The following is a 25,567-nucleotide window of genomic DNA, read 5'->3' as shown; positions in this document are numbered from 1 at the left end:
TACAGCATTGTTAACTACTGGCGCTGCTGTAAAACAGTCTCTAGAAGTTATTCATCTCATATAACTGAAGTTTTATACCCACTGAACAACTTCCCATTTCCCCTTTTCCCAGCCCCTGGTACCACCACTCTATTTCTATGAGTTTAACTATTTTAGTATAAGAGGAATCATGCAGTATTTGTCCTTCTGTGATGGGCTTATTTCACTTAGCATAATGTCCTTCAGGTACATCTATGTTGTCCTATATGGTAGTGTTTCCTTCTTTTGTGGGTGAATATTATTCCATTGTACATATATGCCACACTTGCATTATCCATTCATCTGTTAGTGGACATTTATGTTGTTTCCATATCTTGGCTATTATGAATAATGCTGCAATGAGCATGGAAGTGTGTATATCTCTTCCAGATCCTAATTTCAATTCTTTGGGATATGTACTCAGAAGTGGTATTGCTGGATCATATGGTAATTCTATTTTTAATTTTTTGAGGAACTGCCATACTATTTCCCATAGCAGCTGCACTGTTCTACATTCCCACCAAAAGTATATATGTGTTCCAATTTCTCTACACCCTTGCCACTTGTTATCTTTTGTTGTTGTTTTTTGTTTCTTTATAACAGCTATCCTAACAGATGTAAGGTGGTAACTCATGTGGTTTGATTTGCATTTCCCTGATGATTAGTGATGTTGAACATCTTTTCTCTACCTGTTGGCCATCTGTATGTCTTCCTTGGAGAAATAGCTATTCAAGTCCTTTGCCCATTTTTTATAGGGTTATTTGGCTTTTTTGTTATTGAGTTGTAGGAAGTCCTTATATATTTTGGATATTAATCCCTTATCAGATATATGGTTCAGTCTTTTCAAAAAATGTTGAGAAAATTGGATAGCTATAAGTAAAAGAATGAAATTGGATCTTATCTTATACCATACACAAAAATCAACTCAAATGGATTAAAGATTTAAACATAAGACTTTGAACTGTAAACCCCTAAAAGAAGACATGGGGGAAAACTTCCTGGCATTGGGTTTGGCAATGATTTCTTGGATATAACACTAAAAGCTCAAACAACAAAAGCAAAGTTAGACGAATGGGACTACATCAAACAAAAAGCTTCCACACAGCAAAGGAAATAATCCAGAGTGAAAAGGCAACCTAAGGAATGGGAAAAATATTTGTGAACCATATATCTGGCATTTACCATTTGGCCTTAGTGGTAGTAACTTCCTCCTCAGGCCAGTTCTGCATTAGGAACTTGGGCATGCTTTTCCCGCCTCCTCAAAGTTTCCATGAGCCCTCAAGAATTCTTTGTTTGAGCTAGCCAGAGTGGATTCTGCAAACACCAGCTGCTATCCTGAGTAGCTACTTGATGCAGAGCAGTTAACTAGACTTTTTGGAGATATCAGTTAGGATTCTTTGGGTGCAAGCAACAGGAATCTAAATTTACTTGAAGGCTCTGGGGTAGCTGAGAGAATGATGAAATGTCAGCTAAAGAACTAGGCCTACAGAGGGAATAAATGAGGGAATTTCTGAGTGTTCAGAGAGTAAAAACTCAGGGCACCAACACTTGGATAAATTATCTCTAACCTTCTCTGTATTTACATCATTCTGCTGAAGATTCCGTTTTGGGATATAGAATCCAACTAGCTTAGCTTGGATCTCATGCCCATTCTTTGACTAGAGGGGAGAAGGAAGCCTTACTGATATTCCATCTAAGATGTCACCTATTGGGATAGTGGTCAGTCCTCAAAAGGAAAAAGGGGTGCTGTATTGAAAGACAAGGGAATGGCTGCCATGTGGCAAAAACAAAAGCAAAACAACAACAGCCAAAAAACAAACAAACAAGCAAACAAAAAACACCCCAAAGCAAAACAAAACTGGAAGTAGGAATAAGAAATCAAAACCACTACAGCTCAAAAATGAATAAGACTTTCTATCTGTTCTTGGGAAGCTTTGATTTTAGTAGAAAAGATTTTACACTCTATCTTCATTTATTATTCAATAATAAAAGCACCAGTCATTGCATTTAGAGTCTACCCTAAATCAGTATGACTCCATTTAACTTACCTGATTATATCTGTAGAGACCTTATTTCCAAATAAGGTCACATTCTGAAGTTCTGGGTGTGCATGACTTTTGAGAGGACGCTATTCAAGTCACTACAATAGCCTCAGACCTTAGAATGAGTTTGGACTTTAACCTCAGGTGAAATCATTTTCTCATGCAGATGCAATATAAATGTATTGTTTTTAGGTGATCTAAAATTATCTTGCAATAAGAAAATGCATGTGATAATTAATAAGAAATTATGGGTATGACTGGCATATCTTAATTCAGATATGAGAAAAATATCTACTTTAGATATCTTTTCTCAGACCCGATTCTTTGTTATGCCCACACTCAGGAGATATATAGCTGAAAACTTATTTCTATGTGGGCACTGTATGGTTAAATAAAGAATATATACTCGGGCTTCCCTGGTGGCGCAGTGGTTGAGAGTCTGCCTGCCGATGCAGGGGACACGGGTTCATGCCCCGGTCCAGGAAGATCCCACATGCCGCGGAGTGGCTGGGCCCGTGAGCCATGGCCGCTGAGTCTGCGCATCCGGAGCCTGTGCTCCGCAGTGGGGAGGCCACAACAGTGAGAGGCCCGCGTACCGCAAAAAAAAAAAAAAAAAAAGAATATATTCTCTGTATTAGCTTGTTGGTGACATTACTTTTTGGACCACACAGAAATTAAGTAAAACTAGGGAGTGATTCTTCGTAGGCTTAGAAATTCTACCATGCTTAAACATATTAAGCTGTTTTCCACTGATTTATGTAAAGTGTAATTAACAAATTAATACATATGAAGATAATAGAAAGCACCAAGCAATAATGTTGTTTTGTTGTGTTTTTGAAAATTACTGAAAGTAATGGTAAAGCTAATCTGCTATAAATTTCTTTTAATTAAATAGTGTTTGGAATAATTTTTTTCTCAATTTAATCTAGCTCATATCATTCTTGCAAGTTTTTCATTTTTACATACTCAGGAAGTAGTCTAATATTGCTTCTATTTTCTATGTAGCATCATATTTACCCATTATAGGGTAATTGGACTATGGAGTTACACTAATGTTTTTGTAAGACCTGTTGCTTTAAAACTAAAGATATTTCCAAATGCTATATTGCTCCTTTAAAATGTTAAACATTCCCATTGTATTAACCAGTCAGATAGGTTTAGGGTGGTAAAAACTCATCGTTATAAGGCAAATCCTAAAATACCACTAAACCTAGGCAGCATAACTTAGGATACTGTTTATATGAAGAAGTGATACTCATTAATTCATTATAATCTGTATTAATATATGTAAGACTAGAGCATAAATACAAATAATTAATCCATAGGTAATAAAATAAAATGCTTTCTTAACAACTGTTATTCAAATGTAACAAAAGACAAATGTGACCAAATAAGTCTTATCACACATTGCCATTTCACATTCTGGGAGATCATGAGAACTTGAGAACTCAGACCTCTCAGGTGGCACAACTTCTGAAATCTAATATTTAATAAATGCCATATATTTAGCTACAAGCGTACATTGTCTTTTTCTGTCTTATCCTGAGGCTCAGTCACTTGTGCTCCTATTGTCAGGGTAGGGAGGTCTGAGAGATTAAATTGGACCTTCCCATGATTTACAATGACCATAAAAAACTTTGGGTGGTCTCAGGCCCACTTAGACTTCCAGGCCTGTCCCAAAATTAACCTGGCCTCCGCAGGGGCACTCCTCCTTCCTGGAGGAGACCCAGGACCAGCGTAGCCTGTCTGGAACTGCTCTGAAGGAGAGCAGACTCCTCCAGTTCCGTCCAGCTTGCTGGCCTGCACTTTTTCCATCACACCCTGCTCCTTGAGCTGTGAACTGCATGGCTTGTGGTATTTTGTAGAACACTCCCTTCAGACCCTACACTGTCTTGTCAAATGCCAGAGAGATTTTTTCCCCCCATACAGATAGCTACATCATCCTTCCTAGATAATAGTGGTTAGAGACTGAGATGGTAAGGTGACCAAGCAGAGAGTTAAATGTGGACTTGGAACATTAGTGAGCACATTTCTGATTAAATATATCTATCATGAAATGCCTTTGACTTTGACCCACACCAATAAATCCTGGTTTCTTTACAGCAAATGAAATCCCTGCACAGGTTGCTGAGTTTGTCCTAACAGCTCTGTTTCTTCCTCTGACTACAGAAGGGAATACCTTGCTCTAGATATTGGTCACTATTCCTCACTAACTTGAGGGTTAACAGCAAGCACAGAAACAATGGAAAAAGTAGAAAGCTGTTTGTTTTCTTTCCTGATTTCTCCCTTACCATCTTAATATGAATTACAGAGATTCTTAGGCTCCTGTCCTGGAAGATTTACAATTCAAATCAAGGAAAGGCGTCTTCCCTTCCCTGTTTAAAGGAACAACAACAAAACAAAACAAAACAAAACAAAAAAAACAGTTCTAAACTATTCTCTCAGTATTTTAATATACAAGTAATTACACATAAACAAATATTTTATCTATTATTTCTTGGATTACCGTCTATCCCCTTGATTTTCTTTCACATTTTATATCTCTTTCTCTGTCTCTTCCTCTCTTGTCTTCTATTCTGTATGATTCAGTCAACTTTTTCTTTTAACCTTTTCGCTGTTTTTGCAACTTGTGTTTTAAAGTTTCATCAACTCTCTTTTTCTCTGATTGATCCTTTTTCTTAGAAGACTGTTCTTGTTATATGGATACTATATTTTCTTCAATCTCTATAACATAATAATAATTATTACTTTTTTAAAACACACTATATTTTCTTCCCTCTGTTATTCATTTTCTAGTTTCTGTTATTTTGGCTTATTCATCTCTATCTTTCTTTTATGCTGCCAGTTGTCCTCAAGTGATTGCTAACACATGGTTTTGCCTTCATGCACCTGATTGAAGGAATGAATGTCCAGTCTATGTCATTGTCAATGGGTTCCTATATGTGACTCATGCTGTTCTCTGAAAGAGAGAAATAACTGCCAGTTCTGGGTCTATGGGCAAGGTGTGGGGATGGGCAGACTTCACCTGAAGGTGCGTGGATGCCTTCTCAGCTAACCGGTACTAATATGAGGAAGGTCCTGGCCTAAGATGGCAGCCTACACTAGTCTCCCTGGTAGACCACCTCATGTCTTTAGGAAGTGGTAGCCTCCAAAGGGGTTGGCTTCACCTCAGCAAACACAAGTTGCTCTGCTGAGGTAATGAAAGAAAACAGAGGTATAGTCTCCCTGCAGAAAGTCTCACTGACCTGTATTTTCCAGCAAAATGCCTCTTAACACCCAATCTTCACAGAACATTCATGTCTCTCAATACAACCTTTTTTTTGGCCAATATTTTATAGAAAAAAATATTTAAATCCCCCAAAGTCAATACATTTTAAACCAAATGATAGAAATGTCTTGAGATATGTTTGAATACAATTGGTAAAATCTTAGAATCAAACATAGATGTTTTTAAAAAGCTTTCAAGTGTCCAAGAGGATCTGTATCTATGGTGAAGTTCAGAGTACATGTTACTGTACTAAAAGCAGCTATTTGTTAGTAATTATATCTTTCAGATATTAGAAAGCGCTGTTTTCAGCCTTCTACATTTTAAAAGTTTATTACTTATATGTAGTTAGTTTACTATGTTTTAGTTACATTTTAGGAAATTGGCTGGGAGTTTTGAGTTGACACATTATAATTATTCTCAGCTAAAGGAGAATATGCTCATGATTAATATTTTCACATGGAATGCCTCATTTTTCAGAAACGGATTCTAACGTTAATTGAAAGAGGCCTGTATTAGAATTTCTACTTGGAAATTTTTCTCATCCTTCTTAAGAATTTCTATTTTGTTTTATACCATAGTTGACACATCAATATAGCATACCAATATGTAATTCAGAAAAATAAACAGTATATCTGTGAGCTGGACTGAGAAAATGTTTTTCTAAAAGTTGTGTGATAGAAATGGGTGGTAGATTATTATACCGGAGGGTATCTTTCTGATCACAAGCTGGAGACCAACAGCACTATGGTAGAAGCAGGCTTAGAGATGAGTGTGGGCAATACAGGCTATCGTAGACATTCTGTACTTAGGGCTTCATTCCATCGTAATGGTTTCTGCCCTTTCTCCCAGTCCTGTTCTCCTTATCTGCCAACTTTGGCAAACTGTTGTGAAAAATTGCTTTTGCTTCCTCTGCCCCGTATCGCTATGGTTCTCTCCATTCTGATTTATCCATCATTATAAACCTTCCTAGATACTCATTTTTTGTCAGCTATTTACATCCCACTCCCCTACTTCAACCTGAATTTTAATGTGCTTATGAATTTATTATTCTCTGGGCTTCCTTAATATCATCCAAGGTATTTGGGGGACAAAGGAGAAGTAGTCACTTGTCTCTGTCCCCTCCCCAAGGCAGACACCCTTGACTCCAGAAAGTTCAACATGGAGACAGCCTGTTTCAGAGACCCCGAACCTGGGGTGCCAACAGGCGTGCATATCCAAAGGGCCAGAAAGACTCCTCCTCCCGCTGCACTCCCGTCCTAATTTGGATGCAGTATTACTATCAGAGCTACGTTCACCAAAACGTTCCTTTAAGTTGAGGCAAATTTTCTACTCTGAGGATAGACTGCTGAATATAAGTAGTAACTATATCTATTCAAATAATTTTTTTAAGTCAGTCCACTGCCAAGAGCAGCACATTTGTGGTAATAGGGGTGATTTGTAGGTAACTTCTATGCGTGCCAAATTTAGCAGTACACTTCAACCTGAAGATTTAACCCCAGGACTTAGGGAATCATCACAAGGAACTAGAGGGAAAAAAAATCAAGGATGCCAAAATGGAGCAGGCAGATCTGAATTGAATACAGTGAAAAACAATCAGGAATCATGCCATTTTTGCCTCCCCACGAAGACCCTGGGAAAAAGAGATGGTATCATTTTCAAATTAAAATCTATTGCTCAAAACTTCTTCCTGCAGTTGAATACCTACCCCAGTGTTTATTTGTGTAGACACAACCTGAATGACCTGATTCATGTCATCTGAACAACCACATAATCATACTACAAGAATAGAGCCTTGAGGAATTAAAAGGTGCATGGAGAATGTGGGGAAGTTGTGGCTAATTTCAATGTAAGATGGGCAATTAAATCATGTATGACTTGGTCAGCAGAACCGCATGGAGAGAAAAGTGGCTTATATAATAGAATTTCAAGGTGGGGAGAGCTAAGGACAAAAATCTCTCTTCTTGTGCCTGCATTCTCAATGATAATTTGACAAAGGTGCAAGCGAGGGTCCCAAAATTATGGAGGAGAAATTGTCTAACCTTTAGCCCAATGTCTAATTACAATAAGAGAATACCATAAAATATTCCAGAATACAAAAAATACACGTAGAGAATAAAAATCAGGGAAAATTATTCCAGTTCTGAACCAGATACTAATGAGACCACAGTAGAAATACCACCCAGTTGTTAGAACCTTGTTAAAGCAAAGGAAGCTAAAAGAAATGAGAGGAAAACTTTGAGCTGCAACATGATTCAAATAACAGGGGGATCTAGTTGTACAAAAAAGGTTAAAAATAAAGACTACCGTTGCTTTTAATGGAGAGCATCACATGAAGGTATGGTAGAACCTGTCAAAGCAGAAAATACAGACTGTGGGTTAATGGAACGTGTTTTAAACCATGGTTCTGGATTCATCATGACCCTAGAACATCCCTTGGACACTGAAATAAGTCTCTCTACATGAGATACAGAAGCAGATTACATAGAGCAGTGAAAGTTGAAAGCAATATATCCAAATGAGTGCTGGGGACTGACTTTAGTTGCCAGGACAAAGCCAACAGTTATACAACACTGTTCCTGTACGTCTTGGACACACAATATGAACATATTCTAAAAGAAAAAAACATTGTTGGCTACCATTGAAAGTTCATGTTTGCTAATTAACAGGAAAAGAAATAAGTCCTGAAGGGTGATTTAAAGAAGTTTTGCACATGCTTTGTAGCATGTCAGTTCAGCCACATGGGACCTGATGAACCCCAGATGTGATCAGGCACAGGGTAAGCACCTGGCAGGGGCCCAGAGTGAGCAGAGTAATGGGAGAGGGTCAGGGTATCATGGGTGGACTGCACTGGGACTGGTGAGTTAGGCTGTTCTGCAAAACAAAGCAATCAACAGGTGTATTACTTAAACGAGGGAATCCTTTCACAATATACACATGTATTAAATCATCATGGTGTACACTTTAAATATCTTACAATTTTACTTGCCAATTATGTCTCAAAGCTGGGAAAAAAACCTACAAAGTAATCATTGACTGTTTAGTCCATCAGGACTCAAGATATGCTGAAATGCTTTCTTTAGGTGTATGAACTGCAGGACCCCATCTTGTCCAATGCTGAGGCCACCTGAGCTTTGAGAACAGCCTAGACAGTGACCATTCCCTTCCTGTCCTGAAGAAGAATTGTTCCCCCACAAGAGGACCTTCGACTCACTGCTGGGCCTTGAGCAGATTCATTCAGTTCAGCAGGTCCAACTTGAACCTGCTTCTGAGTTCAGCCATCCTTGACCACGTCACCTACTACTGTGTTCATAAGCCCACTTTCTTCTAATGTAGAGCCTCAGGAGAGCAGCAGAGCTGTACACACAAACCGTTGCTTCTATTTCCTGTGTCAAAACCCTAAGAAAGCAATTGTACCAATGCTACTCAGTAGGTAGAGGTCACGGGGTCTATAAATACATTATCCCTTAGGTGTAGAAATTCTGCTAGCGATGCAACAGTTGCTGGGACATTTCCAAGAGCAGCTTGACGGGAAGTGGGCTCCCTGTGAGATGGTGGACAAGCTAAGGGACACATCACCCACGTTTAGTTGAACACCCATTGAATCTATAAAAAACAGCTGCACTGCTTGGTCTGAATGTACCTGAAACCCATGGTCTATTTCACATTAGCACAAATCTGTAAGAAGAGCTGTTATCTACCTGTCTTAATTGAAACCTCAAAGCATTTTAGGCTGAAATTTGATTTAAAAAAAAAAAAAGTATTTACTCAGGCAGTGCTAAGAGTCACATCCCTTCACCTCTTCTACTTAGGAAGGGAACTGAAGTTAATGCTTTCAGGACAGGAATAGCATCAATTCGAGTATCATATCTCATACATTGATCCTTCAGAGCTTTGAACAAAGAGCAGAATATTAGTCCCCTCACTGCTCAAGGAGGATGTTAACCTGCACCCCTGCACGAGTGAGGACACCACGAAAGTCACCTTCCCCCGCTGGACGGGCCAGCTGCCAACTGTGACCGGGAACTTGGTTATAGAGTAAAAGGTTCTTTGTCAGGAATGTGGAAATTGTGACATTAGGAACTAGCCTGAGTTAGAGGATAAAACTTCAATGAAATTTGCAAGTTCATTTTGGTTTATATACCTGTCGGAGCTGAGACATTAAATGCAGAAGGCTTTTAATCTAGGTATTTTAAACACTACTTGATACCATGGACTAGTGTCACTCAACAGAGAGTACTTCAAGGACAGAGCTATCTCTGAACCAGAATAAGACCCCAGGAAGGCAGATTCAGCCCAGAGCATTGGGGACGGGGTGATTTCCTTTTGTTTCAACATTCACGTTTGACAGAACTGGCTTTTCTCTTTGCCCCTGCTGGAGAGCTAATAACTTCCTTCAGGTCCACCTTACTCCAGTCCTCCTCACAGGCCCGTGCAGCGGACTTGATATGCAGATATACCGCTAGCTTTATTTACATTTATTTTTGTCAGTCATGTGCTATCAAGATAAGAGAGACGTCCTAAGTAATCAAACACAGGAACCGGTCAGGTAGGTTAGCTTGACAAAAAACAACATGGAAGAAATAACCACAGAGCATAGGCGGCAATTCAGTTTTAGAGCAAGTCACGGGCAACACAAAAAGAAGATTACAACCAATCCCTCTCCTGTCTCAGACAGGGCCATTTGTTCCTGAGATTTCTAAAGATGCGTTCAATTCTTGCACACATCTGAGAGCTCTACAACTGTGGCTAACATTGAAAATAAATAATCCAAATCAGCTTGGCCATATTAACTGTGAAATCCACTTTACTAGTGAGATAGAATTTACTTCAAGCCATATAGGTCAATAGCCTTGGAGAGGGAATTCCAAAGATGAAGGCCCTTCATAGAAAATGCTCAGCCTTCAGACCTCTGTAGTTCTAAATCAGAGGGCTTAGCACCTCCAAGCTCTCCAGCTGCTGTGAGGGCAAACCCAGGAAAGAGGTGGTCATTGGATATAACCTAAATCCCCTCTCTGCTGCCTCTCCTCAACCCCTGAAACAGAATGCTGTTGAGGTCTGCTACCTTGATTCCCCCTGAAAGCAAAGAGGCAACTCATGAGGTATGGAAGCCTGGAGGGAACAAAGGCAAGTGTGAACGTGTGTGAGCTCATACTTTGGCATGATGAAAAGTAGGTACTCTTCAAAAGGTCTGCTCTGTGGCAGAGGGGCTCGTTACTGAGAGCAGAGCTGCACTGCCCACACAAAAGCAAAAGGGGAGGGAAGGGGCTCAGTGAAGTTAGAATACAGACAATATGGAACCAGAGATCATTGAATCTTAAAAATCTGTTGGCTACTAGCAGAGCCATTTAAAGATAATGGTAAGAGCAAAGAATGGACTTGGCTGGAAACTGTTTTCCTGTTTACTGTCTGCAGGCAGCTTCTGGAAATTTTAGTTGAAAACATTTTTTTTAATGTTTATCAGTCAAAATGAAAATGAGGCTGTGGTAGGCAAAATAATGCCCCGCCCCCTGCCAAGATGTCTACATCCTAATTCCAGGAACCTGTGAATTTGTTAGGTTCCATGGCAAAGGAGAATTAAGAATGTAGATGGAATTAAGGTTGATAATTAGCTGCACCTAAAATACAGATTATTCTTGATTATCCTAATGGATATATCATCCAGTATAATCACAAGGATCCTTCTAAGTGGAAGAGGGAGGCAGGAGAGGTCAGAGTGATGTGAGAAGGTCTTGACCCACTGTTGCTGGCTTTGAAGACAGAGGGAGAAGGCCACAAGCCAAGGACTGTGGGAGGCTTCTAGAAGCTGGTATAGGTAAGAAAACAGATTTCCCCCTAGTGCCTCCAGAAGAGAACACAGCCCTGTAGACACCCTGATTTTACTTCACTGAGACCCGTTATGAGCATATGGAAGACAATTTTATATTGTTTTCAACTACTGAGTTCATGGTAATTTATTAGAACAGCTACAGGAAACTAATACAGAAACCAACAGTCAGCTTGATACATAAATGTATAGTTTTTACATTATACTTTGTCTGGGGTGATGATGGCCAGGAAATCAACAAACCCTCTGAGGAAAAAAATGGAATTTGTTGTCTAAGGGGAAGGCATGCTACTCTTTCTGTTTAGTTGGCTAGCTAGCATCCTGGTTTCATCTCCTGCGTTTTATGTGTAGCCTGCTGGGAATGAGAACAACATTTAGCACTTATTATCCCAGGAGAACTAATTTCCAACACATAGTTGATCCAAACACTACTAGGTTGACCTAAACGATGACATATTAAGCAATCAGCTGTATAGCTAAATTCTATTTGACCAAAAAATGGGACAGTCACCTTCACCTGTCATCTTGGGTCTTCTGAATACCTGAAGCCCAACTGTTGCAAAATATTTCTCTGCACTTCCAGGAGAAAAAAAGAAAAAAAAAAGATGATCTTGCTTTATTTTGATATTCAGGATGAGATTAAGGAATGTATAATGGCTGTGCCATCTTTAAGGCCATTCCAGAAAAAAAAAAAAAATCAGTGTTAACGGTTAGAAAAAATTTCAAGACATGGAAAGCTGGGTTTCCAAATCACCAACACATTCACCAATTTTCAATGAGAATTGAAAACTAAATTAACTTCAGTTGAGGAGGTGAGAATGGAAACCAAATATACAACATGACCCTGCTTTTCTTTTAAATTGAACAACTCTTCATGTGATATGTAAACTAAAAAAATTAGGATTTGATCCATCTCTGTGACGTCTTACATTTTTAAATGATGCACTGTTGACAGTGCCTGGCACAAAGCTATTCATTAACTACTAGCATCCTTTTTTTGTGTGTGTGTGGTACACGGGCCTCTCACTGTTGTGGCCTCTCCCGTTGCGGAGCATAGGCTCCGGACGTGCAGGCTCAGCAGCCATGGCTCACAGGCCTAGCTGCTCCACGGCATGTGGGATCCTCCCAGACCGGGGCACAAACCTGTGTCCCCTGCATCGGCAGGCAGACTCTCAACCACTGCGCCACCAGGGAAGCCCCTACTAGCATTCTTTGATAGAACGACTCTACTTGAGTTATTAGGAAAGGCTGGAGGGAGGCCTTCCTGGCCTCAGGTGGGATTTGTTAAAGACATTAGCTCTTTTATTTGCACCCAAATGGTTCTTACTACTGGTGGCCCCATTATATTTTTCAACAAGTGGCTAATGAGAATGAACTCGTGCCAACCGAACTTAAGGATTGAGGAGGAGCAAGTGGGTGAGCCCTGGGGCGTGGTCTCCTGAATGAGCAAGCACATTTTCAACATAATTGGCTGCCTAATCGCCTGTGGCAAACTTGGCTGATGTATCCTGATGTGTAAGCAATTATGTTTCCGCTAAAAGCCTTGGTTGGTAATGCTTTTGTTCTCCATTTCTTACAACTGAACTAACCGAGGGAAGAAATTGGTGTGGAAATGGTTTTCAATATATTTTGTTTTGCTTTTTAACTTTTCTTTTCAAAACATTTTTCAATTAAGCTAGCCAACTGATCCAAGGTTTATTGTACCTCCAGACACCACATAAAATAGATAACAAGGAGAAAAGAAACACAGTGGATAATAAAAGAAGCTTTAGTAATAAAACATCCTTTGATAAAAAAGCCGAAGTGTTTGCATTAAACCACATCGTTTAAATGTGATTCACTGTACTGAGTACCTCTCGGTACTAGCCACAGAGTTAGTATTGAGTATTGATAACAAGTAACACAAGGGGTCCCTGACTTCAAGACACATCACTTCAAGCAGGCCTTTGACAGATAGTGGCTTAATGTCCGAGTCACCTGAAGTTGCAAGGGATGAGACCCTTGATCTCCAAAAGAAAAATAACCATAAACCACAGGCTCCAAATATGTCCTATCACAGCCTCCACTAAGATTTCCACAGCCCAGCTAACACACCGTGTTGTTAATTTCAAAAGTAGTACCCAGTGATTCACTGGGGGCCAAAAAAAACAAAAAAAAAGTACACGTGTTATTTGCCTTAACTCACTTGAGAAATTAAGCAGACCACAAGGGAATAAACAAACTTGAAAACAGCCATGTCTGTTACAGAAATATGGAATTTAGGTCGCTAAAAACACTTGTTCTTGCAATCACTTCCTGCAAATATTGCACGTCATGTTTCTGTAATCCAGGTAACTTCAGCACTTCAGAATTTCAATGTCAATGAGAATTTATCATTCCCTCACTAAAATATGTCCATGTGCAAAACCAAAGTCACACTTCACATGTAAGCAGTTGTGGAAAAATTGAAGGTCTACATTTGAATCCCAGCTTTTTTGTTAATTCTGCAACATTAGTGATGTCACTGTACCACTTTCCAACTCTTAGTTTCCCCATATGATAAATGGGGAAATTTCACATACTGCAGACTGTTTAGGAGCATCAAATAAGGTGACATATGAGAATTTGCCTAGGATAGTGCCTGGGCAGAGACTCTTTTAAGACCTGCACCTGAGAGAGGACCCTTCAAACATCTAGCTTTGAAAAACCAACGGGTCTGGCATCCATAGACCCACAGTGACCTGAGACAGCTCTTAAAGAGCTCACGCCCGCTTGCAGACTCACCTGCTCCAGGGCCCAGCGCAGAAGTGGCTGAAGGAGAGGCGTCCAGACTGAAGGAGGGTCACTTGCTGGTCTTGCACCATCGGCCTGAGGGGCACGCCTCTGGTTTGGCGGACATCTGGAGGCCCGCGGGGAAGCTCTCCTGGAGGACGCCGGTGGGGAGGAGGCCGGCGGTCCGGCGCCATCTTCAAGCGCTCCCTCTGCCTTGCTCCAGCCAGGGGAGACACGATTTTTTTTGTTTTTTTTAATTCTAGCCTTTAGTGAAAGGGTTGACGTACGTACTGACAGCAAGATTTTCAAAATACATTTGTAAACTCTGTCAGGGAGACTTTTAAGTAGCTTTCCATGGCAGTGGAGGGTTCGTATTGAAGATGATTGTATTCTTAATTCCTCTGGTGTTCAGCGTCTTCAAAATAAGATTCATCCCTCTTGGGAAGTGACTTGATGCAAAGCCAGACGATGCCCAAGGAAGTTTTCCTTATTTGTCTCTCATACCAGAGCTTGTATCCCCGCGAGGGTGAGAAGTCTGATGGGGCAAGGGAGGCAGGCAGAGCTCTGGAGACAGAGGAGCTGATAAGCCCCAAGGCAAAGGATTCTGGGACTCCTCCGGCTGCTGGTCTAGAAAGCGGATTAAGCACTGATTGCTCTCAGCTGTGTTCAGCAACCGGCTTTCTTTTCCTTTCCACAATCAGCTCCTCTATTAGGAATCTCTGTTTTAGATAATGTCTCCAATCTCCAGTGTGCTCTAATAGGATGTTCATGTTGAAGTCTTCATCAAGAGATTGGTAAAGATATATTTGGGGGAGACAACTATTGCCTCTTTGGGGGCAGGGAGGTTGCTGCCTTCTCAACAGAAGCCTAGGAAGCGGGGTGGGGGGGGTGGGGGGCTTCAGGAAGACCATGCCAAGAACTTTTAAATGTGTTCCCTGAAATTGGGAGACCAAAAGGTCTGGTGCCTGACTCACACTTGAGAAACATAATGCTAATTGGACTCAAGCCTGACTGCCAGCCGGGAGAGCCAGGAGCAAGAGAAGGGCTAACTGCTTTGCTGGAAAAATTGGGGTGGACCTGCCAACCTGTGTTGCTGGGGAAATGGCTATGAGAATGTTTCCATAGGCAGAACCTGGGCTACGAAGGCAAGAAGCCAGCGTGGAGGTTGGGGTCCTGCCTGACGAGAGCAGTCAGAAGCTGGAAGGGTACAGCACCCAGGCTTGGTGGAAGGAACAGAAAGCAACCACTTAGACACACTTTTGCTCGTTTGTTTTTGAAAGGAACTCCAGAGGGAGGTTCCCCGCAAAGGGTCTCCCTCAGCACAAAAAAGTCAACTTTAAATATCAGGTAGGTCCAGAACAAGCCCCGAAAGCAAATAAGAACTGGAGCCTCAACCCTTTCACCAAGCCCTCCCACCCCCACCACCAGCCACTCATCACCCTGCCCATTGTGACCCTGCTGACCAGACAATGCAGCTGTGAGTGGGGAGATGGGCAGGGCACAAAGCGAAAGCAGGTAACCACGGTCCCCATAGCCTGGCTCCAACCTGAAGCAAATCTGAGTTAGAGTTGGGTAGAGGGCGTTCACCCAAAGTCAAGGTCAGAGTTTTGACTAAAACATGGCACTGTGTTCTAAATGTCCTATTAGGGCATTTTGTGATGTCAAGTGACGGTACAAATGTTTATTACTCAAAAGTGAGCTGACACACCATGGGACCTGCCCAAGTTCTAATCTGGCACAGCAGATTGCCCTGTTAAATAAACCTTAGAAAGGCAGTAAGAGACCAAAATGAATTACCTTTTGATTATATTCTTTGAGTTATCCTTGTTCAACACTTAGTCACCCAAGTCAAAACCTGGGAACCATCCCAAACTCCTTCCTTTTTCTCATCTTCCATATTCATGCTATCAAGCAAAAACATAGATTTTACTTGAAAAATATGTTTTAGCTTATTCCCTCATCTTCATCTCAAACTCTGTCCTAGTTGAGGCCTTCATCAAATTCACCTGGACTATTGCACGTTGCCTCAACTGGCTCCTAGCCGCTGATCTCAGCCTATGTCCCCATTAAACATGCTTTGACTCTAGTGTCTGATACATAGTAAGTGGTCAATCTATGTAAGCTATTATTCTAATCAGTTATTGTTATTCATCCTTCAAGATTTGCCTCAACTGTCATTTGCAAGAAACCCAAATGCCCACACCGATTTCTTCTAACAACCCACTCTGTGCATACCTCTACATTGGTTGTAAGCTCAATTTACGTATCTGTGTCCCTCACGATGAACTCTACATTCTTCAAGGCAAGGACGCTTCAGTTTTGTAACACTGGCTCCTAGCTTCTCTGTTATACAGTAGATGCTCAATGCAAGTTCCCTGGACTGAATTAAGTCCTCCATGTTAAGAATAAAGTTAAAGAATAAAGTCATACATTTATTTTTCAAATCACTTATTCTGCATTTGTGGTTCCCAATGTTTAATTATCTATGCAGGTAGGCTAGAAGCCATTTAGTAAAACTTACAAGGGTACCTGGGGCACACTTTGCTATCGCCCATTGTTGTGAATGCCGCATCATATAGGGACTTTTACCATTGTCATGGTCTTTGGATAAAAGTCATTCAGGTGTCACTGAGGTAGGGAAATTACTCCCTCCTTCCCCCCTCTGCCCTGATAAGGTGGTATATTATAACAAAAGTAAGTCTTAAATTCTGCCCCAAGTACAAACCTTTATTAAGCAAACAAACACAGCAATATTCTCTAACCAATTCCTGTCAAGTCAGGGAAGTCCCCACTCTCTTCCCTTTTAGGTACTCTGACAAGAGTCAGGCATTACAGATGTTAGAGGAATGAGAGGTTAACCGTCTATTTGAATCAGGTAAGAGAACCTTCTGGCAAGTAGTGAAACACAGAACCAAATGGACTTGGTGCCAACCTGAGATGCTGCACTGCTAGTCTGCCAGACCGTTATATCCTGGTCCTACAAGAGCAGAAGGGCCGACACATTTTCCCCAACCAATCAGAAATCTTTAATTCTACTCATTCTACTAATAAAGTAAATTCTTCATGTCCATTTTGCTAATTAGCAAATCTTCTGGGTGGATTTAGATAAAGATGTTCCAAGTGTTTGCCAAAACCACCTCTGGAGAGTAGAGTCCTGATTACCTTCTTTTCAATGTCAACTGGTCATCTTTGGAGTAGGGTAACTGAATAAGGAACTTAACATATTATCTGATACCAAGAATTCAGTATAAAATTAATTTACACACACACATTATAAGCCATATTATATACACTAGAGAATTTTGAATAAATTATAGATAATATAATTGAAATGTAGCAAGAAAAGTCTTAAAATATTAATTTTGGTCTGAAGCTTGTTGTTACACTTCTCTTTTCCTCTACTCAACCAGAGGAACCCATACTGCCTGAGGTAGAATTAGAATTGCTTTGGCAGCAATTATAAAGAAAAAGAAAGAGTTAATGTTTTATGTTGGCTTCCCATCTGGACTCTTGAAAACTGAAAGGGAAAGCCCAGCTAAGCACAGTAGGTGTAGGTCATAGTAATAGATTGGAAAGATAATTATAGGCTGAGGTCAGTGGACCACCCCCCTCCATTACCTGGGGTAAGAATGAGGTGATGACACTGCATTTTCTTCATCTGAATTTCCATTTGTATACTTTTTTCTTTATATTAAGGTCTTTTCTGAATCAATTGGTAAATCTGGCACCCATCTGTCAGCTGACAGACAACCCAAGAGTTGGATGTATTGAATGAGACCAAACCACAGAGAATTGAAAAGAAAAAGGAGACCAATGGGGGAGAAAGTGAATAACTTATCAATATTGAAAAGTCAAATCCTACGCAAAGAAGTTTCTGGTGATTATATTTAAAATGTGATCTATTTCTTCACTCCCCTAGTAGCAATAGCAACAATGATACTACTAACACTTATGGAGCAATTCCTACGTGTCGGGCGCTTGCGTGAAGTACTTACGATTATTTTATTCTCAGTAGGATGCAAGCTCATTAAGCGTGGGGCTCTCTGTTGGGCTCTGTCCACTGCTATGCTCTCCAGGGCCTAGAACAGGGTCTGGTTTGTCATCGACGCCAAGTATATATTTGTTGAGTGAATGAATGAATGGAGTTAATCGGTTTTCCCTAAGAAGACCTGTGAGGTGGGTATAATTACCACCCTCATCCTGAAGCTCAGCAACCTGATCCCTTGGACTACAAAGCCCTCCGGCTTCTGCAGATGGATTCAGAATCTACTCAGACCAGCCAGTGATGACTTTTTCCTCCTGCTTTCATTTTCTGCCCCACTTCTTTATTTAGTTCTTTCTCTCCCTACAGCACTTTCAACGCAATGCACAGCCAGTGACTATGACCTACAGCTGTGCAGCCAATTAGTGGTGAAGGAGCTTAAAAACCAATCCTTTGCAATTCCCAGTCCTCTAGTCTCCTCATTCCAAGCCAGCTTCCCCCAATCAGAACAAATGACTCGTTATTTACTGAAGTTAGATATTGATTAGCTCTTGAAAGCTGCACACCTTTGCTTTTTAAAAAAAATCTTTTAAAAAAATGATTACTTAGGTCATGATTACTAAATTCAATCATCAGGTTTACCTTTTTTGACAGTGAATTAGATGACATAGAAGCTGAAAGGGACCTTCAAGGATGTTGGTGAAACACCCTGTTTTTCTAAACAGATGAGTAAACCATGACATAAATGGTGAAGTAATCTGTTCAAGGCAACCTACTGAGTCAGTGGAAGAATCACAGGTAGAAGCCAAGTCTTCAGAGACCTAGTCCAGTGCCTTCTACACCATGTGCTGGGATGGCTTCCTCATCACAGGGTCATATTTGATGTATTTGATTCAATTACATGCCAATTTTAGAATAGAACATGTTAAGTTGGATGAGACCAATGATTTTTTTTCTACCCATTATGTTTCTTCAAAAAGTGGCAACAGGACAAATTATGTGGGCGTTTGTACTTAACCCATAGGCCTGGAATGTCCTTGAAGTTCCCCTGTTACATTTATCTGAACTGCTATTTAGGATTTTGTGATTGTTTCTTGTAAGCTTGTACACAATTCCTAAGTCCTAGAGCAGGCTCTCAGCCAACAGTTCTGTACCCTACTAGAAATTTAATCCCCAGAGAGGGATGAAGAAATTTATGAGGTCCTTATAATATCAACTCCTTTTGGGGAAGGGGAAGGGGAGATGGGTGGAAAGAAGTTTAACTCCTGAATATAAATAACACATTTGGGCGATAACATTGAGAGCCACAGTGAAATCAAACTTCTCATCTAGAATCTTTCAAGGGGACAAATCCTTGACCCTGCCCAGTTGACTTGAAGAACCCATGTCCCCGTGGAAGAATGGTAAGGAGGTAGAAAGTTCTACTCTGAGGGACTACCAAGCACAGAGATCAATATTTACAGCTTTATGTCTAACCAAAATTCACCAAATGTAATATTCTCACCAATGACACTTTCCACTTAAACTGTTTTAGCACCAAAGGTCCCAGCTTGGAATTATTCCCAACTCCTAGATCCTATCCACCAATAACCCTCCCAGATTTTGGCCAACAGTGTGAATACTTCTCAGATCTCATTGCCAGTGAGGGACCAAACAAGGATTGGCAAATCAGTGGACCTCATGTCCTACTCCCTTTCCTATTCTCATGGCAGAAGTCACTAGTAGATGATGGCACATCTGCTGGTAGTGAAGATATGGCCTTCACTACTTCACTATGCTATACATTGTCAGGTATTTATTGAAACTCTATTTAATGTGTCAGGCAGTCCAGGTAGCCACCACAAATCATTGAGAGTTGGCAAATTACCTAAAACCAGCTCTCCATTTCAGGCCCAGATCCTATATTCGCCCCCAGTCCCCTTGGTGTAAGGAGTAACGCATCCCAGCTGGTTAGCTTCCATCAGTGTCCTCTCTTTCCAATGGGCTGGAATCCGAAGTCTCTTGCACCAAAACAGATGTTGTCATAGATCAGTCAGGAAAATTTTCAATTATTCAATACTGTCAGTGTTTCCCTAAAAGTCAAAAGGTGAGTGGGAGGTTTCTGTGAGCCTGTGGAAAAGTAATGCTTATTGACATAAAATCCACCTTTTGAACTCAGTCACTGTGAGCACAAAAGCCTCCTAAAGGGCTTCAATATCATTGCTTACCAGAGACCCGAATTACAGAAAAATGAATTCTCTTTTGTTCAAGCCATAATTTCTGAGTTTGTGGGCATATAATATAAAAACTTTTTGCTCCTGATTTTGATTAGGTTCCTTGGAAATAAACCTTATATGTCATTTAACTTCTGCTAAGGTGACTGAAGCCTCTTTTTAGATGCCTGATCTCAATGTGACTATCTCTCAAATTTTATGTATCATATGTGCTCTTCAAATGACCTAATAATTTTTCAAAATGCTAGAAATAACAATTGTAGTTCCAGAACATCCCCCTTAGAAAATTAGGAGAGTCATAATTATCTGCCCAAGACAGCTCCTTCAGCAAAATGACAACTACTGACACATACATTATACAATGATAACAGCTTTAAATTTATGCAGGGAAGAATATTAATGAAATATTTCCATTTTATGGTGGAGACTACTATAAGGTTATTTCTAAAATGAGGGGAAAATGAAAGGTGAAATAAATATTGCCAATAACAAACAGAACTGATTTTGCATCAGAATGAGTGTTAACTTGACATTCAACAGTGGCAAATAAGGGGAACATCCATGAGAACCAGGTGTCAGGAACTGGAGACAAACTAGATATGGAATTATTTCATGAGGTTCACATGGCTTTTCATGGCTATTGGGAAACCAGTCTGATCTGTAAAATGATTTTAAAATTTAATTCTTAGGAATTTTATTCCTTTTTATTAATTTTTGAGCTCATCTCTACTACCAAAGAGGTCAAAACTAAATAAATGCATGGCATAGGTAGCAGGCTTTTGCTATTATTCTAAGACTTTTAACATCTAGGTCTAATATCTCCAGATGAAATATTTCTATTGAGGTTCTGTTGATTTGGTTTCTTGTGGATTAGCTGTCCAGAACTCATTTCTCTGATGAAGGGCACTGGGTAGAACACTTAAATGTTTGTGCAGAGTACAAGTCCAAGGACTCTCAGCTTGGTGCTCACCCAAATTTTCCTTAGTTAGAGTTGAATACTTAGCTTCCATTCCTTCTGCCTGGGGAAATGGTTAGAATCTGGCTTGCCACCTGTTTTTCTATTCTATTTAGATTCTAAGTTGCCACCTTTTTTGTTTTTCTTTTAATTTTTTAAAAGTTCACAATTTAGTGACCAGTGTTCTACAAAGCAGCTGAAACCTCCACTGACCCAACACAATATATGTGGGCAACACGGTGTTTTACAGGGCGACATGAGTTTGAACACAGGTTTAAGTACAGAATGTTTGCCAAATCAGTTTTATTTTTTTCTTAAGTTGCTAGTCTTAATCTCTAAATTGCTCTCCCTATACTAAAGCATAGAGAGTTGGAGGACTGGGTTCACATCTTGTTATGTAGTCTTTAATGAGTTAACAAAATGCACTGGATGGCGGCAAGTTGGTATTCATTTACTTTCAACTAATCGACAGTGAAAACTGAATCCCAAGGTTCAAAAAAATTAATCTCATGGTCACATTTCTTTAAAAAAATTTTTGTATCCTATGGAAAGCTCTTTAGTCAAGGTACTCTTTCACTGGATGACAGAAAATATTAAATTATACATAAAGTAAAAATATATTCAACATATTCATTTTCCTTTTACTTCTGATTACAACAGATTTAGGAATATTTATTGAAGTTCAAGAAAAAGGCAAACTTTCCTGCTGCAGAGGCTCTAGCTTGCCTGTTTTGGCCACTTAGAAAGGTATGGGTCTGATCCCTAGAGGCGTAAGAAGGATTCCATCAGAAAGCTACTTACACTCTCCCTGTACATTCTCCTAGACCATGATGGGATGCCATGGGTGTGACTGACACTGGAGGAGACAAAAAAAGAAAGGATAAAGTCAAAAAGTTAAAGAGTAAATTTATCACGTTTCCTCCCTTTTTTTTTTTAAGATTCAGAATTTACGACGTCAAATTCTATTAGAATAAAAAACGTGAAACCACGAGACGATTATATGAGGAAGCCAATTTGAACCTGAAGATAGTTTTTAATGGAATGCATTTGACAAGCAGCCCCCACTTTTATTGACTGAACTTGAGTATGGTCTGGTTTATGAATCCCCAATTCCTAAGAAAATGATTTAAACAAATCGTGGGACATGTGTACACAAATTTATGACTTGGCTCTGGCAGGGAAGATGGTCTCTCCGAACGAATAAAATCCTAGGGGTTATAAATGGGTCCAAAAGTATTAGATTTTTTATTTATACTTCAGAAAGGTAATCAAGTGAATGAAATGGTTTCATATACATTTTTACATCCAACAGCAGTGACACACTGTTCATACATTAATTCTATAGGAAAATGTACATCCTTTCTTTTTTTTTTTTTTTTTTGGCTAAGTAAGATTTGCCAAGTGTGCATGGACAAAAAACCCTTTCATTGCAATCTGAACTAGTGAAATAACAAGGGTAAGCCATGTTCCTTTCAACAGCTTTATGGCATTTATAAAGCTATTGTCCAAATGCATGTTAATATTGGCATATGTAGGATGAAGTCTCACAAATACCCCCAAAATGTGAATGTCCAATTTGAAAACTTTACAAAATAGTCTAATGGATTTTGTGACTGGATCTGCCCAGGGATGTTAAAGTCCAGGATTTTAAGTGTACTTCTGTAGGTCTATTCCTAGCTGACTATTCTTCGATTCCCTAATCACAAAGAAATGCATTCTCATGAAGTTAAGCAGTTGTAGACACAGAATGCTGAAGACATTCTCTCCATATCTGATTTATCTAAAGAAAACCCAGTTAGTGGTAATTCTACCAAATACTTGTAACATTCACATGAAATTTTAATTGATTTTCAAACAGTACAACTGTGCCATGAACCCAACCACATAGAATATAAGCCTTAAACCCACTAGGTTTAAGCAATTGTGTCTTTGTAGACTAAAACTATGTAAAATAAAATCTGATAACTCCCTGGTGTTAGAGGTAGACAGTTTTCTTTCAAATCCTAGGTTTGGTCCTTTATTTTATTCAGCAGTGAAAGCCATGAATACAGAACAAATAACAGCTGTTACAATTTTCAACCATGACTTCTAACGTCAGAGAATTCAAAGTATGAACATAGTACACAGTAATGAAAAGTATCAAAAATTAGTTTACCTCGAAAAAGATAAATAAAACAGGTATATTCCACCAATACATAAACAGATGTTTGTGCTACAGTTAAAATTTGCTGTATACAAAAGATCATAGTCCCCATAATCAGCTTATGATAGAAGCAAGAATACATGAGCCATTTAATTGTCAGACATTATGCTTTATAAGGTATGCACAGAAGTTCAAGCAATAAATACATACATTAGTTCAAAGCCTTACAATAGCTACGCAAAGCAGATGCAGAAAAGCAGATTTGCTATTACTAGCAAGCAATGATATAAGAGTAAAAATTCATGAAATGCATTAAAGCAACATTTTTCTTAGAAAAAGTCTGGTCATTTATGGGTCCACCAACATTTTTACATAATATGCACAATTATCAAAATACAGACCAAGCATTTCAGAAAACTCCAAAAAACCTAAAATCTATTTTCAAAGCAATTGCAGTTTTGGAGGTTTTTCTGGTATAATGTGCAAGCAGCTATTTTTTTAAATTGTATTCATATAAAACCCATGCAAAACTCTACAGGTATATGCATTCTGTGGCTGAGACTTCCTTTCAAAAGTTTGGTAACTGAGGTATGCATACTTTAGCATTGTAGTCTTAGGCCACCCTCCTGATGGTACAGCTCTCACGATTACTTTCAGTCCATCAAAGCCTTTGAACATGCACCTGAAAGACCCATTTTCCCTTCAGATAGTCCTTCCAGTAGGATCCTAGATGACTGAAAACCATCCTTCCCAATCCCAATCTTTCTTTTGATACCATATCGTAAACTTCCCATTCACTGATCATGACCCAAAGACAAACAGAATGAAAAGTAGCAGTTACTGTGACGTTCTCACATTTCATGCAATCTGCCATAATTGTTCTAAATTTTTTTCTTTTTTTTCCTTTTTTTTTCTTTTTTTTTTTTTTTTTTGCAGAGGTAGAAGCTTTCAGAAAGCCTTTTGGGTAAGTGGGAAAACCCTTTTGAAAGCCGTTATGTCGTTTTATTTGGTGTGATAGATGACTGGGTATCTCTCTAACTCTATTTGCTGACTTCAGCAAAGAATAAATGATGAGCTTAGTTTGCAAGAACCAGCTCCATCGCATGGAACTGGTACATACGTTAAGCTCTAGCAGCCACCTTCTGTCGAAACTGTTTGTAAAGCAATAACCATCATCAGGTTATGAGGTCCCTTGGTTGGGGGAAAAGTGTTATCCAGACTTGGCACAGCACATGAAAAGCAACACGTAAAGTTTCTAGGTTTTAAGCAAACATCTGACTATGCTATTTTCAACTACACCGTAACGCGTTATCCTAGTTTTGGGGTTTGGAGTCGTCTCGTAAACCAGCATTCCAACAATTTGGCCTGTGCAAGTCTTTGAAAGGGAGTGTATTGTTAGTGTTAATATCCCGTATCGGCAGAGGCAGAATTATATGTAACTTTGGTTTGACTGAAAATAAATACCATGGACTACAATTGCTATAATCTTTGCTTTCAGTGTAAAAACTCAGCTAGATCACTTTAAAATCAATATGAAATTAATTTTTGGCTTTACTAGACCTTTTATGTTTGGTTCCTACTTTTTGTTTTTTTCATTATAACTTAAGACTATAAAAAATAGTACACAACAAAGATTCAGACCATACAAGACATCTTCTAACAACATGTATTCACCACCGAAAATAAGTGACTGGATGGGGAAAACAAAAACACAATGTCCTATATATATAACAATATGCAATCTGCATTTGCATCAAGTACATAATCGTTTTGGTCAGTGATCCACATTTGTTGCTTTCTAGCATATCATAACTTCCACTGCAGATTTTGTCCTCACCTCTGTCTTTAATGAAAGCAAATCTTCATTGCATTTAGATGGACTTTTGGCCTCAGAAGATTACTCTGTGTCTAAATTAGGTTTTTAGTTGTGGTTTTTGTCATATTTGATTCTTGCTTTAGGGCTAAATGAAAAGATCCCAGAGGTCATCAGAAAACAGCAGGTAGTTCATGGAAAAGGTTCCTTTGTACTAATTGAAGTTACAGAAGGCTGACCAAAGCATGTGGCTGCTTCTGTCCTTGAGCTCTTGGCCATGGTTAGAGTTGGCTTTGGTTTGCAGCTGTAGCCTTTGACTGTGTTTGCAGGTAGACAAAGCTTTATCACAAGGAGGTAAAGAGTACAGTTGTAAGATCTATGCAGATATGCAAATGTTTCTATGGTGCTTGCACAGATAATGTTAGCTTAGGATTGCACTTTACATCTTAACACTAACAGCACAGACTGGAAGCCTAAGGTTTTAGATGGTTGCAACAGTCTAATTACTGTGTTTTGTAATAACTAACTTATGTCATTTACAGTTGGTGGCACCAACAT

General features: G+C 39.5%; 1 protein-coding gene across 8 annotated transcripts in view; it reads right to left on the bottom strand.

Moving 5' to 3' along the window:
• Positions 1–22,158: 22,158 nt before the first annotated feature.
• FOXP2 (forkhead box P2) overlaps positions 22,159–25,567 on the bottom strand; it is a 536,551-nt gene continuing 533,142 nt past the window's right edge. For all 8 annotated transcript variants that reach the window (XM_081243526.1, XM_081243523.1, XM_081243529.1 and 5 more), the window contains one exon: positions 22,159–25,567. This exon is cut by the window's right edge and continues 703 nt beyond it. The gene's annotated coding sequence lies outside the window, so the exon portion shown is untranslated.

The sequence above is a fragment of the Mesoplodon bidens genome (assembly GCF_964165515.1).
Source record: "Mesoplodon bidens genome assembly, chromosome: 9".
In the NCBI taxonomy this organism is placed as follows: domain Eukaryota; kingdom Metazoa; phylum Chordata; class Mammalia; order Artiodactyla; family Ziphiidae; genus Mesoplodon; species Mesoplodon bidens.
The sequence above is the reverse complement of the archived record's forward strand: the minus strand, read 5'-3'. Positions and strand labels throughout refer to the sequence as shown.